At 42.9% G+C, this 17,280-nt stretch overlaps 1 long non-coding RNA gene across 1 annotated transcript; it reads left to right on the forward strand.

Annotated features, from left to right (window-relative positions):
* The first annotated feature begins 2,687 nt into the window (after nt 1–2,687).
* On the forward strand, nt 2,688–14,095 carry LOC146656562 (uncharacterized). Its single transcript, XR_014913898.1, has 3 exons — nt 2,688–2,800; nt 5,745–5,941; nt 6,479–14,095. It is a non-coding gene; the product is annotated as an uncharacterized LOC146656562 (long non-coding RNA).
* Nucleotides 14,096–17,280: the final 3,185 nt, after the last annotated feature.

A 17,280-nucleotide genomic window follows, 5' to 3' on the forward strand; every position in this document is an offset into this window, starting at 1 on the left:
ATTTTTTATTCCTCCCTTACAATAAGACACAAATCTACATCCAAGCCTGTTGTTTTACTTGTTTTATGTCAGGTCAGGTTTATAGCGGCAGAGAACACATCAAGCACACTTTGTTTTGTAATTTGACGTATGAACACGGGTGAAACATTCAGCGAAAACAAATTCCAAAATAAAAACAAGATTTTGAAACAGAACAAAGACAAAATAATGACTGTTCAATCTGAAAACTGCGACTCTTCCTCCAGACATGTTTACTCATTCAGAGCTTGATGCCAGTAACACATTTTAAAAAAAGTTGACAGGAGTATGTTTATCACTGTGTTTCATCATCTTTTAACAACACGCACTAAGTGTATGTTACCTGAGTAAACTAATGGTTTTCTGTTGCGTTTTGTTGTTCCCCTGTTCTCCCAGTCATATCGTTTGAAATGAGGGCAGTGTAGTTGTATGAAGCCACGCTGTTGGAAAAACTTTACCTGACATTGTCCGGCTGAAGTGTGCAGCTTTCACTAAAAAAGACCATTTATCATTTTACTACAGAATTGTGCCCATTTTTTAAAAAATAGTTTAAATCAGTATCAACTTTAATCTTTGTTACTTGAGTACAGTAACAATTGTCATGTCAGATGTTACTCCTCATGAATCTTTTCCTGTGTTACTTCTGAAACATGTTTTATACCCATTAATTAACCCCATTAGCTGAGACATCACACGGCGATGCCTTGTTTTATCTTTTCCTAAGCAATAGTGAGGATCTTAGGTGGTGTCAACCTATCCTGATGATAGCTTCTTACACTACAAGATTCATGGAGAGCATTGCCAGCCTTCCCTCCCTTAGTGTGTCCATAACTCATTTGAGTGTAAGCGCAAACAAACTGCTGTAACAGCTCTCTGGACAGGAGTTTGTATGGTCCAGTTATATGATGCTGCTCTTCTCTCACTGTGCCGCCTCCCAAACAAGCCTGCGGCACTTTGTAACCACCGCTTTATGTCCCAAAAGACGGCAGACCAATAGTTGCCGAAATCCGATGTGACCATAACACATAAATCATCTTTTAAGCACTGAGAAGAGCAGGTGCAGGCATAAACAGTGTCGACGCTGCTTTCTCATTGATGTAAATAATTTATCAAACCTACACACACACACACGCACGCACACAAGGCTGTTTATTCCTTCCCAGTCATTGTGTAATCCTCAGACGCCATTTTAGTGGAGGGCCTGTCAAGACACACACACTGGCACGCGTGCACAAACACACGCACACACTCGGTCAGATTTTTAGAGGCGGCCCTGTCTGTCGCCATAATGAATCCCACTGTGATCACTCTGGCAGTTGTGGTCATCACTCTCTGACCAACACACACACATGCAGACTCCCCCTTTCTCTCTCTCTCTCTCTCTCTCTCACACACACACACACACACACACACACACACACACACACACACACACACACACACACACACACACACACACACAGAGGTCCTGCTGACTGTCTGCTCATTCATCATGCGACCCCTCATGGAGTTGCTTGTGGGAGTCTGGGGATGCAATGGAGATGGAAGAGGAGGAGGGGAGAGTTGGTGTTGGAGGTTCTGCGGTGGTGGTGGTGGTGGAAGGCTAGTAAGGGTGTCGGAGCACAGGATGTGGGGGAGCCTGGGTGAGAGAGAGGGATGTGTCTGTACACGCGAAGGATGGAAGAGGAAGAAGTCCTCATGGCTCTGTGCCTGGGGACTCACAGGCAGAACTGGAGGGGGTGGGGGTGCAGGGGCACTCTTGGATTAAAACCACCCTTTATTCTTCTCGCCGCTCTTGTGCAAAAAACCCCAGCCACCTCAGTATAGTTTTGCTTTGTTTTGGCCTTGCATGGTCCACCAAAGAACTCCTCTTTTCTCATCCCCTGGCCATTATTTTGACAAGTGTTTCCTCTCCCTCTGCCCGCCAGCAGCTCGATGTTAGCTTCCCCAGGAGCGTTAAGTGCATATCTAAATAGTTGATGAGCACTAAGCTGGAAGGGGAAAGTGTCGCCGGTGGCGCCTCATTGAAAGCTGCCTCAGAGACACCCAGTGGGATTGCTTTAAACAACCAGGCGTCCCACTGCTCTGCAACCTGGGAAAGGAGATGGTTCCGAGCCCAGCGGGTCCCTCACCTCTCCAGTCTTTTAAGATAATTATCAGAAGACACAACGGTGTTTTTTACTCCAATCAAACGATGGAGGTAAAAATGCAGACGGAGCGGATGTATGCAGGGAGATTCACAGATTTAACAAAGACTTTCTCTTGATGCTGTTATTCTTCATCAATGTGTTACAGTACATGAAAACGTGCTCCTTTATTTTGGGAGGATCACGTTTCCTGTCAACCTGTTTTGACAGTGACTGTTTATGATTTCTTACATTTCCAAGCCTTCAAAAGAAGACGTGAGAGAGGTTTGCTCTCAGTTCAAGTCACTTTACATGTGTGAGCATACATGAACTTTGACAGTGTCTTTTGTAGAGATGGACCGATCCGATATTACGTATCGGTATCGGTCCGATACTGACCTAAATTACTGGATCGGATATCGGAGAAAAATAAAAAATGTAATCCGATCCATTAAATATCACGAAAGCACCTCACAAAACTTGCAACACGCCGTAACTCACCTCAGAACGTTAGCAGTCGGAGCAGTATGCATCACGTGATAGAGCAGCTGTGGCATGCGGGACCTGTCGGTGGTCTGGATAGCATTTGGAGCTTCGCTAGCAACCTGGCATTTCATCTCCCACAAAGTTATCCCCGAGAGAAGTAAAGCAAGTGTGTAAGTCCATCTCTGAATGTTTGTAAAGCATTCCTGCGTTAAGCTTAACAAGCGATATATGGAGCGACTGCCTCTCCTGCTGCTACTTCAATCATGAAACTGCTTAATGATCAGCTGATCGGCTTTTCTCTCTTGTTTGTTTTTGGCCCACTTTGCACCAGAAAGAGGAAACCAGCGGCTGAACAACAGCAGCACGTTTAAGCTTGATCAGCTGTTGTTAGAATGTATTTAATATTACTTTCTACTCGAGGATCTTTTTCTATGTAGCTGACGCTGGTAACTGTGCAGGGGCGGATCTAGCAAAGTTTAGCCAGGGGGGCCGATAGGGCATTAACAGGGAAAAGGGGACACAAAGACATACTTTTCTTTCTTATTCTCATTTAAAATGTCCAGCTTTTAATAAATAATTATCTGACACCCAAAGTTTTAATTTGATGTAAAATGAATAGAAGTCAATTACTGTATATAGTGACTATTAAGTCTAATATATATACCCTAGTAAGCTATAGTACTTTTTCCTTTGGGAAGGTACCATCTGTGCAGTCTGCAATTTTGTTGAAGAAAGATGTTGAATCTATTTAATATTTCTTGAAAAATAATTGATTTCTGTGCATTTTTTTTTCACACTGCATCAAATTAAGGTTGATTACGTTGATTAAGCATCATGAGGTGGAGCGTGAGGGGTGGTTCCCTATTTTTTATTTATTTATTTTTGTTGTTGCTGGGAGTTGGAACCCTATTAGTTAGGTTGCTTAATATTTACGCTAAGTACTCTTTAAAATACCAGAATAGGGAGGATGGTGTAGGTTTAAGTTTATTAGATTGATCAGTATTGCTGAACTATGAAATATTTTTTTTGCATACAGGTATAACAGAATAGCTTTAGTGTAGTAGTTGTTTTAAACTTGAGTATGAACTTATACAAAATGCAGCAAGATATTTAAAAAAACAGTTTTGTTGATTAAAAAACACTATATCGGATTCATATCGGTATCGGCAGATATCCAAATTTATGATATCGGTATCGGACATAAAAAAGTGGTATCGTGCCATCTCTAGTCTTTTGTCAAATCGGGAACAAAAAAGTCAACATTTATGTTTTAGTGACAGGGTAATATCTTCTTCTAATGCAGTTTCCATTATGTAACTATAATTTATTTTATGTGCTAAAAACATGAATAACAGATCTATACTTTAAATACACCTTAAATCTTTCCAGTTATAGGAAGAGTTTAATGAAACAGCACAAACCAGAATCACACTGCATATACAATAACGTAAAATAAAACACGTGAATGTTGAGGAGCTTTAATATGAAACATCCACCAGCTCAGAGCTGTTTGGTGTTACGGCCCATTTACCACCTACACACCTGCCTGATGCAGACAAATCTTACAACAGAAAAACTGTCAAAATGCATAAACTTGGTTTCAGTTCAGTTTAATCTTTATTTAGTTTTGCAGTAGCAGCAGCAGTCAATAAGCAGTCTGCATAAGGTGAACGTAATACATCTTCCAAGTGGTTTGCTGGAAAGCTGATGGATGTTTTCAGTTTGCATTGTTTGTCAGTCTTTGTGAAAAGATTTAAGATACGTGTTTAATGTAAACTTTGTGCTACCAAGCATTATTGGAAAATGTCACATTAAGAGACTTTCTTTGTGCTGGATAAAACTTTTTTAAGAAACAAGAAGTAAAATGATGCCCTGGACAAATGACAGTACGAGACATTCAGGAGTTACTGATCACATGCTTTTATTCTGTTGATAGATTGATGGACTAAATGAGACAGAACTGGAACATGTGAATTCAATTCAATTTTATTTATATAGTGCCATATCATGCCAACGGTTGCCTCAAGGTGATTTTGTTGTAAGTTAAATACCCCACAATAATACAGAGAAAACAAAGACAACCCCAACAATCAGGTCATCTCTGTCTCTTTGGCAACAGTGGGAGGGAAGAACCAGACTCCGGGATGGCCATCTGCTGCAACTGGTAGAGAGCTTAGAGTTTGGCCAAGAAGTTTTCAAGGTTGACTGGGATGTGGAAAATCAAAAAACTGGATTAAGCAACATGTAAACTGGCCGAAAAACAACTTTTAGCAGTGGAATAGTGCCAAGAAAGGCCGCTCTTTACACACAAAGGTATTCGACAAACACTATATTGAACAAGCTAATCGTCACATGGCGCATCACAATTACCAGATTAGCCTTAGCATCTAAATCTCACATTGCTTATTAATATACCATTTAGTGAACTCAGCTATAATGTGCATTTAGCAGCGGACCAAGTGGATAGTTTTCATAAGTATGCAAACACTACATGGGCAAAATCATAACCCAGTGCAATGCAGTATTAACATTGAGCGAATAGAGCGAAGTGCTCTAATAGGGTCACATGGTATTATGAGGTCATTAAGATGAGATGGGGCCTGATTATTTAAGACCTTAAATTCTTGGTTTAACAGGAAGCCAATGAAGGGAAGCCAGTATAGGAGAAATATGCCATATTATCACCATACTAGTACCATATCACCCCAACAGAGCACTTTGCTCTCAGACTGCAGTCTTGTGGTTTCTAGGACATTTAAAAGTAGAATGGGAGCTGCCTCCCATTCTACTTTTAAATATCCTAGCCTTCAGCTTTCAGGCCCCTCTAATGTGGAACCAACTCCCAGTTTGGATTCGGGAGACAGACACCCTCTCTATTTTTACAATTGAACTTAAAACTTTCCTTTTTAATAAAGCATATAGTTATGGCTGAATTAGGTGAGCCTGAATCCTCCCTTAGATACACTGCAATAGGTCTTGGCTGCTGGGGGATTCACCTGATGCACTGAGTGTGTTTGAGTGTTTCTTCTATCAGCTGTTTCACTCACCCATGTGTTTATACGCCACTTTGCATTTAATTATTAGTTATTATTAATCTCTGGTTCTTTTCCACAGCGTGTCTCTGTCCTGTCTTCCTCACCTCACCCACAACTAGTCGCTGCAGATCACATGGCGGCTCCTCCCCAAGTCTGGTTCTGCTGGAAGTTTCTAAAGAGAGTTTTTCTTTTCTTTTCTCACTCGGGAAGTACGCGCCTCAACACACCAACAACATCATAAACAACATACTTCATCCACGTGGAAGAGATATGCTGGTATGTTATAAAAAATATATGATATATTATATATATCTATATAAAAAAAATCACTCAACTCAGAATTGATCTGACAGGGGAAACTATCTTTAAAGGGCAGAACAGTTTTTTGTGCCAGGCTATAAATGTTTCTTTTAAAGCTCTTAATATATATGAACATGGGAGATTATGTGGCCCCAAGAGGAACCATCTTTTGTGGCACTCGTGCACTGCCTTCATTTTTCAGGTTGCTCCATTGTTACCTAAAATAATGTGTCTCTAATAATATGTTTAATTGAAGGTAATTCAGTAGTAGGTGAAGTGACATGTTAAGCATATAATATCAGCTTTGGGATGTGACAAAGAAAGTGCTGTCCTTACTGATGTAGATATTATAATAGGCAGTGTTTTATATTTAAAAATCTTTTTTTTTTAAGTAAGCAAGAAATGCTTGTGAAATATATAGGTTCCCTCAGTTGTGCAAGCTGTTCATTCTTGTTAACGTGCCCCACCCTTCCTCTTTGTTCTCAATTCTTTAACTTCTTCACTCCTATTTAGTGCACGGGGATCTGCCAGGCCCGGGAGCCGTCGCCAGTCCCCTTCGAGGCCTTCCCCAAACCGCAGCTCAATTCATGTCCAAGCATCACCTTTACCTACTAAAACGCTGCCAAACCTAAAATGAGGACATGGGCCCAGCGAGTGAAATGCAAATATCATCATGGCTAAAGCATGTGCTAATTAAACAATGCATTGTTTGGTCTTAAAACTGGCCTCCACATAACTCAGGGGAAATATCTCCAAATTATTTTGGTGTTTTTCCAACAGCATGTGAAGGAAACACTAAGGTAGTTCAAATAATTTGGTTTACAAATTACTGTCAAAGCCAAACACGGCACTCGTGATGGAGGATTCTTGAACGACCCAAAACAACAGCATGAAGTTGAAATGGTTTATCGCCAGGTTCACACAGAGATTAGCAAAGAGGAATTAGGTGGGGGACAGAGGAGCACCACCAGAGGCCACTTCTGCCAGACAGGAGAAAGGAGTTAGTGTGTGTGACTTAATGAAAGGAAAACTTAATGTGCAGAGTGAACTGGATTCTTATTTGGATATTGCAGGAGCTGAGTGGATTCTGACTGGAATCAACTGGTTATGATTGCACAGTGCAGGGTGGACAGGCACGTGACTGTAACTATAAGTATTTATCAAAGTTTCCTCTGGGCTGGAGAATGCAGACCAGAGGAAACGGTCTCAGTCTGGCAATATGAGCCCTTCAGCCGATGAGAGATGTCATCTGAGCAAGGATGCTAGCACCAGGGACCACAAGACTCGTGAAAGAGCCTGATTATTGTAGCCAATATATGACAGTTTGGCAGAGAGTAGAAGCTTGAGTTGGTCCTTAAATACTGGTCGCTTCAGGTGTGAAGGGCGGGACACCAGAAGGCTCCACAAGCAGGCAGAGCCTAGGGCCTGCCCACCTTCAACTGAGGGTAAAACAAGAACTCCAGATCACGACATTAATGAAATCAATGACATAATGACGTAACTGAGAAACAGTCAAGTGCTAAGCGGCCATGCACGGCCAAATAGTCTCCGTGACTGCTTTGCACAGTGAGAAAAAGACAACAAAACAATCACTTTTGAACCTGTAAACATCCACTGGGTCACTGGCAGCCAGTCTGGGTTCATGTAGGTTTTCATTGCAGTAATGTTTGCTTATCTAGCAAGTGTCTAAAACAAGATGGAAGCCTAACCAAGGATGGATAAGAAGTGGACTGGCTTCCTTTTCCCTTTCCTCCGGCTTTGAGCAGATTTCTTTTCCTTTACCTGTCTGCCATCAAGCTGGTTTAGTGTGTCACATGGAGTCTACACATTCCAGCTGTTGTTGCCGTGCACGTGTTTCTCAGTGTACGTGCACTTCCCTCTCCTCCTGAGAGCTGGGAGTTGATGCCCACACTGTGGCAGTGCAGAGATGGAGGATCTGGCTTGTCCAGAATTGATGTCTCTTGAAGGCGTTTTGTTGTTGCTCACCCCTACACCCCAGGGACCATTAAGCTGAAAATAATTGGCTCTGAATCTCCTCCCTTCATCGATCCTTTAGAGTCAGTGAACTCTCCGAGACACAAGCGCCAGTGTATTCAGAGAAATGTACACACTCTCTCTCACATGTACATGCGTGCACACACACAAACGGGAAAAGTGGAGAGGGCTGTGAGTTAGAGAAGAGAAACGGGAAAGAAAGGCACATAAAGAAGCATAAAGGTTTGAACATGAGCAGTCAACAGCTCAATGTAAGGAAGCACAGGACTCAGAGCAGCAGACACTCATTCTCAGCAACGGCTAATTCAAGTGAATTTCTTCAGTTTTTGTTTCCCTTTATGAGATGAAACAGGAGCAGTGGCCCAAACACTCCTGAACCTCCTTTTATCTCCGCTGACAGTCACACTGGCCCCACATCACCTCTATCAAAGCTAGAGTACAAGCCGGCAACTGGCCAACAGAGGGAGCCCATGCTATTCCATAGACAGGCCATGCTGAGGAGCACTACATAAAAGTCACCTTATACTGCACAATATTTAAATCGTCTTCATACTGAGCAAAAATAAATTAAAAAGAGGACTATATGGAGTTTATTTATTATATCGTATGTCTTAGTTTCACCTATTTTCTATAACATTTTATATTGAAGCATCTATACTGGCACTTTATGTTTGTAACGTCTTCAGTCATTGTGTAAGGTCAGGCGCAGAGTTTGGATTAACTTCATTTGAACCCTTTTAATAGATTAATTGAAAACCCCAAGGCTTTGTGTAAAGTTACATCTTTTAGTTTCTAAAAAAATAGCTTATTCGTTAAGGCCTTAGTCCTAACTCCACATGGTGACTGTGTTATTTCTTTTGTCAACTTCAAGGCAACGGAACGAGCTGGAAACACGCGGCATGTCCTCACCTTAAAATCTGTGAGCAACCAGCAGACATGCAGACACGTTCATTTTAAATCCTACTTCTTGATGATAGCAATGTTCAGAAATGTGTAACCTGTGTAATCTAAGCTGGTAAACGCGTCTCCTACAGTTAAACAGTGTTAAGGTAAACGAGACGACTGAACCAACCACCAGAACTGATTTGAAGAGGAATTATGTGTTTAATATAAAGAAGAAAAAGCAAAAATTACATGCCGTTACAGGCTCAGCTGTTGTAACGCATGTGTGCGAAATGCTTAAAAGTGGGATTTAGATGATAAGAAGCTGGATTGGTAAACATAGCGTGCCTTTGTCTTCAATTACCTCCTTCAATCTTCATGTAGTCAGGTCCAGATTTAATGAAATCTATATCCATCCGTCTTCATCATTTGTGTGGTTGCTGGAGGACTCTGTGGTGCCGGCACTCCTATCATCAATACAGGCGGACGAAGGCCGCTCTCGGTGAAGAATTGATGGCCACCGAGGACACAACAGGGGGTGTTCATCTCCAGTATCGCTCACTCCCTTTCTGGCCTTTACAAAACAGAGAGGTTCATCACCATGAATACGGAATATATTTACATACCCTGTCCATCCATAATGTGACACCAAGGTAATTAGACCTCTTCATATTCATACGTCAGAGATGACATGAATAATAATCTCATGTCCCCACCACTGGAAATAGGTCAGGGATAATTGAATTTGTTTATCGTATTTTCTCCCATTAAGAGTAATCAGATAAGTAGTGGGGTACATCCCCGTGACAGAGTCCTTCACCGCTGATGAACCATCACATTAATTGAAGTTAATGGGCAGAGCAAAGAGCGAGAGAAAGTGAAGGAGGGAGCTTGTATGGATGAGTGCATCAAATGAGTGGCAAACGGTGGGTCGAGTTTGTCCTCCCCGTGCTCCCAGGGCTGCAATACACATCAGCAAGCTGGGTAATCAAACACAAAAATGGCCTACATAAAATATTTACTCGGATCAACTTTTCAGAAGCTCCCCACAAAGTTTTAAGGCTATCCAGTGTGCAGCGGGAACAAAACAGCCAAACATGCGCTTCCCAGTTAGTCGTGTGACTGCCGTGAACGTGTTCAGGAAAACATGGGAAGGAAAAGTCGGCTGTCGGCACCCTAAAGGCTTTCCAGTCACTCTTTGGTTCGCTCATATACTGTCACTCAATAAGCTGCTCTATCACAAGCAGATATCTCGCTTTGCATAGTCTTTATTATGTTTAGATACAGCGTCACATTCATTTGCCTTGTGGGGAGTTTTTCCTTCCCACTGTCGCTCAGGCTGACTGTTGGGGTTTTCTTTCTGTTATTGTCGTGTTGTTGAGGTGATGGTTGTTGTGATTTGGTGTTACATGTATATAAAAAGAACGGACTTTTTGGTCAGCAGTGGTTTTCACCTGCTGTGGACTTTAACTGGGACAAGTGAGAGCTGCAGTTCTTTAAATGTTGTTTGGGGTTTTGTTCCCTCCTGGATGAGTTGTTGATGTGCTCTTGGAGTAATTTTGGGAAAGACTCCTGGGAAAGTTTACCACTACTCCAGGTTTTCTCCATTGGCTCCCAGCTTTCGACATGACTTTGTGATATTTTTGTAACTCATAGATGTGAAAACGTTTGTTTCCCAGCTTTTTCTGTTGATTGGTGGATGTTTTTGAGATATTTTAGCCAACTACACTGATTTCTCGATTCAGCGGGTCTGGCAGTAATCACGTATTGATGATCAGCTTGTGAAACTCTACTCAGTTTTCCAGGGAGACAGTTACTTTTCACATAGGGCCAGGTAGGTTTGGATAACTCATTTCCCTTAATAAATAAAAGTCATGTAAAAACTGTGTTTACTCAGTCTTTAATATTAAAGGTGCTTGCTGAAATTTGCTCTGTCCATGCTTAGATTCTGGCGATTAAAGACATTCACTAAGCTTTATTTAGGAATTCGAGAGCGCCTTAGTAGCAGAGGAAACACCGTGAAAACCAGCACCTACAAAAATTAAAATTTTGTTGACAGAAATTAAGAAGAAATTTAGTTTTACATTTTAATTGGCAAGCAGTGTGTCAAAACTACAAAGTAATGCCCATTCAGGACCAAATGTAATGAAGACTAATACTGAGAAAAAAGCCTGAACGTGTCAGATGAAGCTCAGGAACTGTTAAAATCCGAGACTGCACCGCTGTAGTTACCTGCCAAAGGGAGGCAAAGGAACGCTGCTGGTATAACAAGGCTTGACGGGGATCTCAGGAAGCAGCAACGCACACAACAATCAATAGACCAGCCTCGGAGGAAGAGCATGGGGGGAACCAGACTTCACAACCAACCTCCTCTGAATGCATTAGAGCGCCGTTCCTCCACCCTCACTCTAACACGGCTTCATCTAAGAGAGAAAAGCACTAAAGAGGAAGAACATGGTGACAAGTCGTATGAAGAGAAGTAAACCACTGACAGAGAGATCCCTTTGTGGGGCTGATCTGTGGAGAGAGCTCCACTCCTCTACTCACAGCAGGCTCTGCAGCGCTTCCAGGTGGCTCTGTCACTTCCCCTCAGGCTTTGTCTGTGAGTGTGTGTTTTTGTGTGTTCTCGTGCTTCTGTGCTTGTGAGCATCGGTTTGAAGCTTTTAGAGGGTAGATTTTTAGTCCTCGTGTGTTTTTTAACATATTCAAGGACAGTTTAGAAACTGTATCAGTGCGTGCAGGGTGGACTCAACGTGGTAATTTTATATGACTGAGCAACAACAAAACATGCTCCTCAAACTGAACTGAAGCAATCATTTGTCCCTGTCAGCAAAAAGCCTTTTATTATGTAACAGCCCATCAGAGGGGGGACATCGACTGATAGTGAAACAGTTAAATTGTTATTAGTGATACTATGGTAGGGGCTGACAAGGGTCAGGACAATATTTTGGTTTGAGCTAAAATTACAACTTTAAGATTCTGTGTGCGATACTGAAGCACTTTTCATGCATTTGGGTTTTTCTGTTTTTTTTGTTTACTGTTCGAACAGAACTTAAAAAAATAGAACTTCTTTAACTTTTGCACTTCCTCATGGCTGGATTTAATTTCTAGATAAAGGACTTGAGGAGGGTTTATGCTTGCTCCAAAGCGCCTTACCTCAATGCCGTTCTTTCCCACATAGCACCAGGAATGTGCACAACCTGCTAACGTTAGCTTAAAAATGCAGTCCACAAATATGAACGAATCAGTAGCTTTAAGCATAAGACAGTGTCCAACATCAGGACAAAAATCTTTACTTTTCAGTTGCTCACCTGTTGGTCAAGAAATAAATTAATAAGCTTAGGTCCAGCCATCCAGGGCTGGAGTCTACCCCTGCTGCCACTGGGCGAGAGGCAGGGTACACCCCGGACAGGTCACAGTCATTAGCTGAACACTACAGACTCAAAATATGCAAATCAAGAAGACTAGAAATGTCCTGATGGAAAAAGGACAGAATGTGTTCAAGAATAACAAACGTAATGGTCATTTAGTGGACTGTAAGAGTTTGGAGGTGGGCAAAGTCAGATTTACATGCATGTAAAGCTCAGCGCTTACTATTGTTAGTAAAGCGTATGTACAGCGACCTCTCTGTAACGGGGCTGTGCAAAGTTCAGTAGGTGGCTGTTAGTGACACAGGGGGCCGGCGGGTCCCTAGCAGTGCCGTCTCACCCCCTATCACCCCAGGGTGACCTCTCCTAAGTAATTACTCCTGTCACTCAGTCACCTCACTTTGTCCCCACCCAAACAACATCATCTCCATGACGATGGATACATTGATGCTACTAATCACTGTCTGCCCTCTGGACGACCCGCCTCCTCACTTTTCCTTCAGATCACCTCCCCATCTCTGTGTTGTGCATCCTTACAGCAGCTCCCCTGTTTTATATTTGCATAATTTTACTCGCTAATTGTAGCGGAGGATGACTGCATGTTGGACAGTCACTGCTGTTGGAAGTGATTTTAATGGGGGAGACATGGGATAATGGCGCTGCCCTCTTGCCCTGCTTCATGCCCAGGCCTCATTAGGGTGATCAGGGAGAGCCAGTCAGAGAGGGCTGCAGTAGGGGTGAGAGGGCACAATACAGCACACTTTTTTATCTAAACATAAGTGTCATGGAAATATTTCATTACGGTTTGGCAGTCTTGCTAAACTTTTACATTTTTTTAAAAACAGTAATGATGTTGAGAAATTGTTGCCCAGGGATTTTATTTATACAAACACTGGGTGACTTGGTGCGAGCTCTGCTTTTGTCTGGTCATTAATGAAAGTGGACAGTGCCACAGAAAACTATCGGCCTCCGAGTTGATTTCTTATTCTAGACATTGGCGACACTCAAAAGTTTCAAATCCTCAAACAAATGTTGTTATTTTATTGTATTGTATTAGACATAAACAAGTAAATGCAAAATGCTGTTTTTAAATGCGGATTTAATTTATTAAGGGAAGAAAGTCATCCAGACCTGCCAGGCTTCATCACTGTGGAGAAATGTTCTTCATTCAGCCATATTGGACCGTTTTTGAGTTTAAGGTCCTTTCAAAGCATCTCTCTCTGATTTATGTACAGACTCTGATTTGGCCACTCCAGAATGTTCATATTGTTTTTCTGTTTTACTTTTGTTGAGCCATTCATAGGTGGAGATTGTGCTTCAGGATTTATCTGGAAGAGAGCGGGTTTCATGGTTCCCTCATCCATCACCTCCTGTTTGACTGCTGCTGTGATGTTATTTTTCTAAAATGCTGTGTTTTATGCCAGATATAATGTGACTCAAGCTTTCCAAAAAGATCAATTCTTTTGAGTCCATAGAATATTTTTTCAAGGCTTGGGGATATTAAGATGTTTTTTGGTAAATGTGAGACAAGAGTTTTTGTTCTTTTTTCATCAACAGTGATTTTTGCTTTGCCACTGCTGCCACTTTAGCCCAGTCTCTTTATTAATTTTTAATAATATAATAATTGTTGTTGTTCTGAGCTTAACATCACAGTTCTTTAAGATCATGGCAGGATGTGTTGCTTTTTTTAACCTACTTCACTTTGTCAGCTTCTTTTTCAGTGATTTCTTGACTCAGCAGGTCTGATAGTGATCGGCCTTTGGTGTGGCTCACAAAACTGACCTCAGCGTCCTAAAAACGATTAAAGGATTAATCCTCTATAATCTAAAGAGCACACCTACCTTTTGACACAGGTATCGAAAGCCTATTTACACAGGTGTGAGTAATATTGAAATGTTAATAAATTAGGGGTGGGCACAATCACGGAGTCCAAATCACCATCAGGGTGTATACCTCACCCCTGACGTCGTTGCCCACCTCTCAATTTTAAATACACTTAGTCATTGAGGGTTAGCAGGAGGGGCTATGCGCTTACCTGCTGCTCCTTGGCAGGTAGCTCCATGCCCTCCTGGGTTTTAATTGCACCTTAGAACACATATGCATCAACACTACAATGAGCGGGTGGAGGGAGGTTTGGAGTCTTCTCCCACCCCCATTCTCTGCGGCCTGCTGGAGCGGGAGGGCTAGTAGGAGGAGTTGGCCGTCCGACTGCGGTCTGGGGTGTGGGGCCTCCCTGCTGCTGCGGAGTCGGGGTGGTCTGCCTCTCCCCACCGCAGGGAAAAGGGTAACACCACCTGGGTCTGGGTGCAATTCCCCCCTCCAGGGGCAAGGGTACCTAGACCCGGATTGTAGAGTACGCTTGGGGAGTGTGATTATGTGTACAGCGTCTCTTTATGTCTGTCTCCACGTTGGTTGAGTGTGGAGTGAGTGCATATGAGAGCATGAGGGTGGGAATGGATGTTTGTGTCTGTGTGTGCCGGTATGTCTGTGTCTATATGTCAGGTTGGGTATCAGACGCCACCTCTCTGGGGACACCTCAGGCCCTCCAAGGTTTGGAGGCCTATCTCCACCCACCACCACTTCCCCTGCCGGTGGCGGACTCCCTCAGGTGTCGGTGTGTTGGTGGTTCTTTGTGTCTGGGGGTGGGCGTCCGGGTACACACCGGCTCACTCCTTGGCGGCCGCTTGTCGGGGCCTGGGGCCTGGGGCTCGCTCGGGCCCCCTTTGGAGGTGGGGTGCCCCCGGCCTCTCGGCCTAGGGCTCGGTCACTCAGGCGCAGCTGGGGGCCGGCGGAGCTCACGGGCGCGTCACTGCAACCCCCCCTGGCTTCTGCTCCGCGGCTGCTGAGTGAGCCCTCATCTGGGACTCTCCTCAGCTCTTACTGGAACAGTGGCGCGGCTGCCCCTCTGTTGGTCTTCCATGGTCTTTTGTGTTCTGGGGGCCTCTGGATGTCTGGAGTTTTGATCTCCTCCATACCCGCTTCACACCCTGGAGGACGGGGCTGAGGCCCCCCCACACTCCCTAGCAGATCATTACATGGAGAAACCTTTGGAATGCAAGCATGCTGATCCACACAGGTATGCACACATGGGTATTCACAGACGCGGACTAAAGCTTTCTTGGCTGCTGCCTCAAAGCACACTGTGCGCTGTCTATCTTTCGTGCTGCACAATATTGTTTATTACTTAGTAAATACTGATATCTATGACTAGCTAGTTTATTGTGATGGTGCTTTGTTTTCTCTATTATTATGCTGCTCTTTGTTGTTTGCTGTCTCCTCTGTTTGTTTGTTTGTTTGTTTGTTTTTTTTTCTCCATACAGGTGACCCAGGAGTTTTTTTTTTTTTTTTTTTTGTTTTTTTTTTTTTTTTTTTTTGTCTCTCTTCCCCCCCCTTCTCACCGTCTCTTCTCCCCTTTGGTTTTCTTTTTTTCTCTCCCCCTCTCTCTCTCATTCATTCCCCCTGTCCTATTTATTAAAAAAAAAAAAAAAAAAAAAAAAAATGACAAAGGATGAACTGAAGCTCTGCCATCACGTAATGTCGCATACTGCTGTTTCTGATGTCATTTAGAAGAAAAAAAAAAAAAAAAAAAAAAAAAAAAAAAAAAACTAACTAGCTGCCGCCATTGTTGACAGCTGCGCTATGAATTCTGGGACACAGCTTCTTCTTCTTCGGGGTTTAACGGCAGCTGGCATCCTTGTACATGCAGTGCTGCCATCTTCTGTTTCAGTCCGTTATTACACTCTTAAATCCTACTACTCATTCCTGCGTCCTTTGTGATCTTACAAAGCTTCAAACGATGCGTCGACTATTAAATTAGTCGTCGACGATTTTAATAGTCGACATAATCGTGACTAGTCGACTAATCGTGGCAGCCCTAATGGATAGATGGATGGGTAAATGTCACAGTGTTTTGTTGCCTGATCTCTACTGGGATAGGCTGCAGTGCCATTGGAGGAATAAACTATTAAGTAACAAACTATTTGACATCAAGAAAAAATAAACCCTATCTGAACCTCAACACGTGGCACTGGATGAAGATATTTCAAACCAAGTTGACAACACTCTGCCAAACACTGGTGCACCACTGTAAAAGCCAAGGCTAAAAAAAAATGTCAAGGCTGCTGTTCCCAGAAATGTGTCCAGGTTGCCAGTTTATGCTTTCTATTCTAGATATGACGCTTCTCCTCTGTGCTGCAGTCAAAGGCATTGAATAAACACTGCTTGCAATTTTGTCAAAAGGATTACTCAGCCTACAGAGTGCACTATCACAACTCCCTCTCTGTCACGGTGATAAAACATGGGAATGGGAGATTAGCGGTGGCAGTGTTACTTGTCCTCAGCCATCTAAGAGAGCTGGCAAAAGGAAAGGAGACTGACAGAATAGCCAGACACAGTAAACACATCGAGGAATGGTTAAAGTGAGACCCGAGGATATCAGACCTCATCACAAGACTGTAGCACCCACTTTTCATTTAACTGTGGCATAAGACCTTTGTCCTTTTTACAGCCTGCACTGAAATGCCAAAATGCAAATGAAGAATATCGAGATGTAGTGATGTAAGTGTTATATATATTGGCAGTATGAAAGTCTCCCTGTCATTTCACTCCGATTGGGCTCTTATAAAATCAAATTAACCACTTATCTACCTCAGGGTTGCTGGTGGGCCAGAGCCCATTGCAACTGTTACAGGGCGGGAGGTGGGGTGCATCCTGCACAGGTTACCAGCAAATCACAAGACTAATGGCTCAGTCGCAATCGAATGAAAATAGGATGTCAACCTCCTTGCAATTAGGAAAAAAAGTTGTTGCCCAGTGACTGAACTGAACGTTGAAGATGGCTGCCAACTTTGAGTGTTTGCAGAACAGCTCATTGCACACTGTCACAACACTTCTGTTTGTGTTGCAGTCTGCAACCACTGTGGCTGCAGTGTAACATAAGGCCAGTTCATAATCACCAGTAAACCTAACAAGCACATCTTTGGACTGGAGAAAAGCAACGTCTAGCAATTAATCCTTTTGCTCTGATGTAACAGTACTAACAACTGCACCAAGATCTAGAATAGCTCAGTG

The sequence above is a fragment of the Rhamphochromis longiceps genome, linkage group LG12 (genome assembly GCF_057381845.1).
Source record: "Rhamphochromis longiceps isolate RC_006_pf linkage group LG12, R_longiceps_female_GT1.1, whole genome shotgun sequence".
Lineage (NCBI taxonomy): Eukaryota > Metazoa > Chordata > Actinopteri > Cichliformes > Cichlidae > Rhamphochromis > Rhamphochromis longiceps.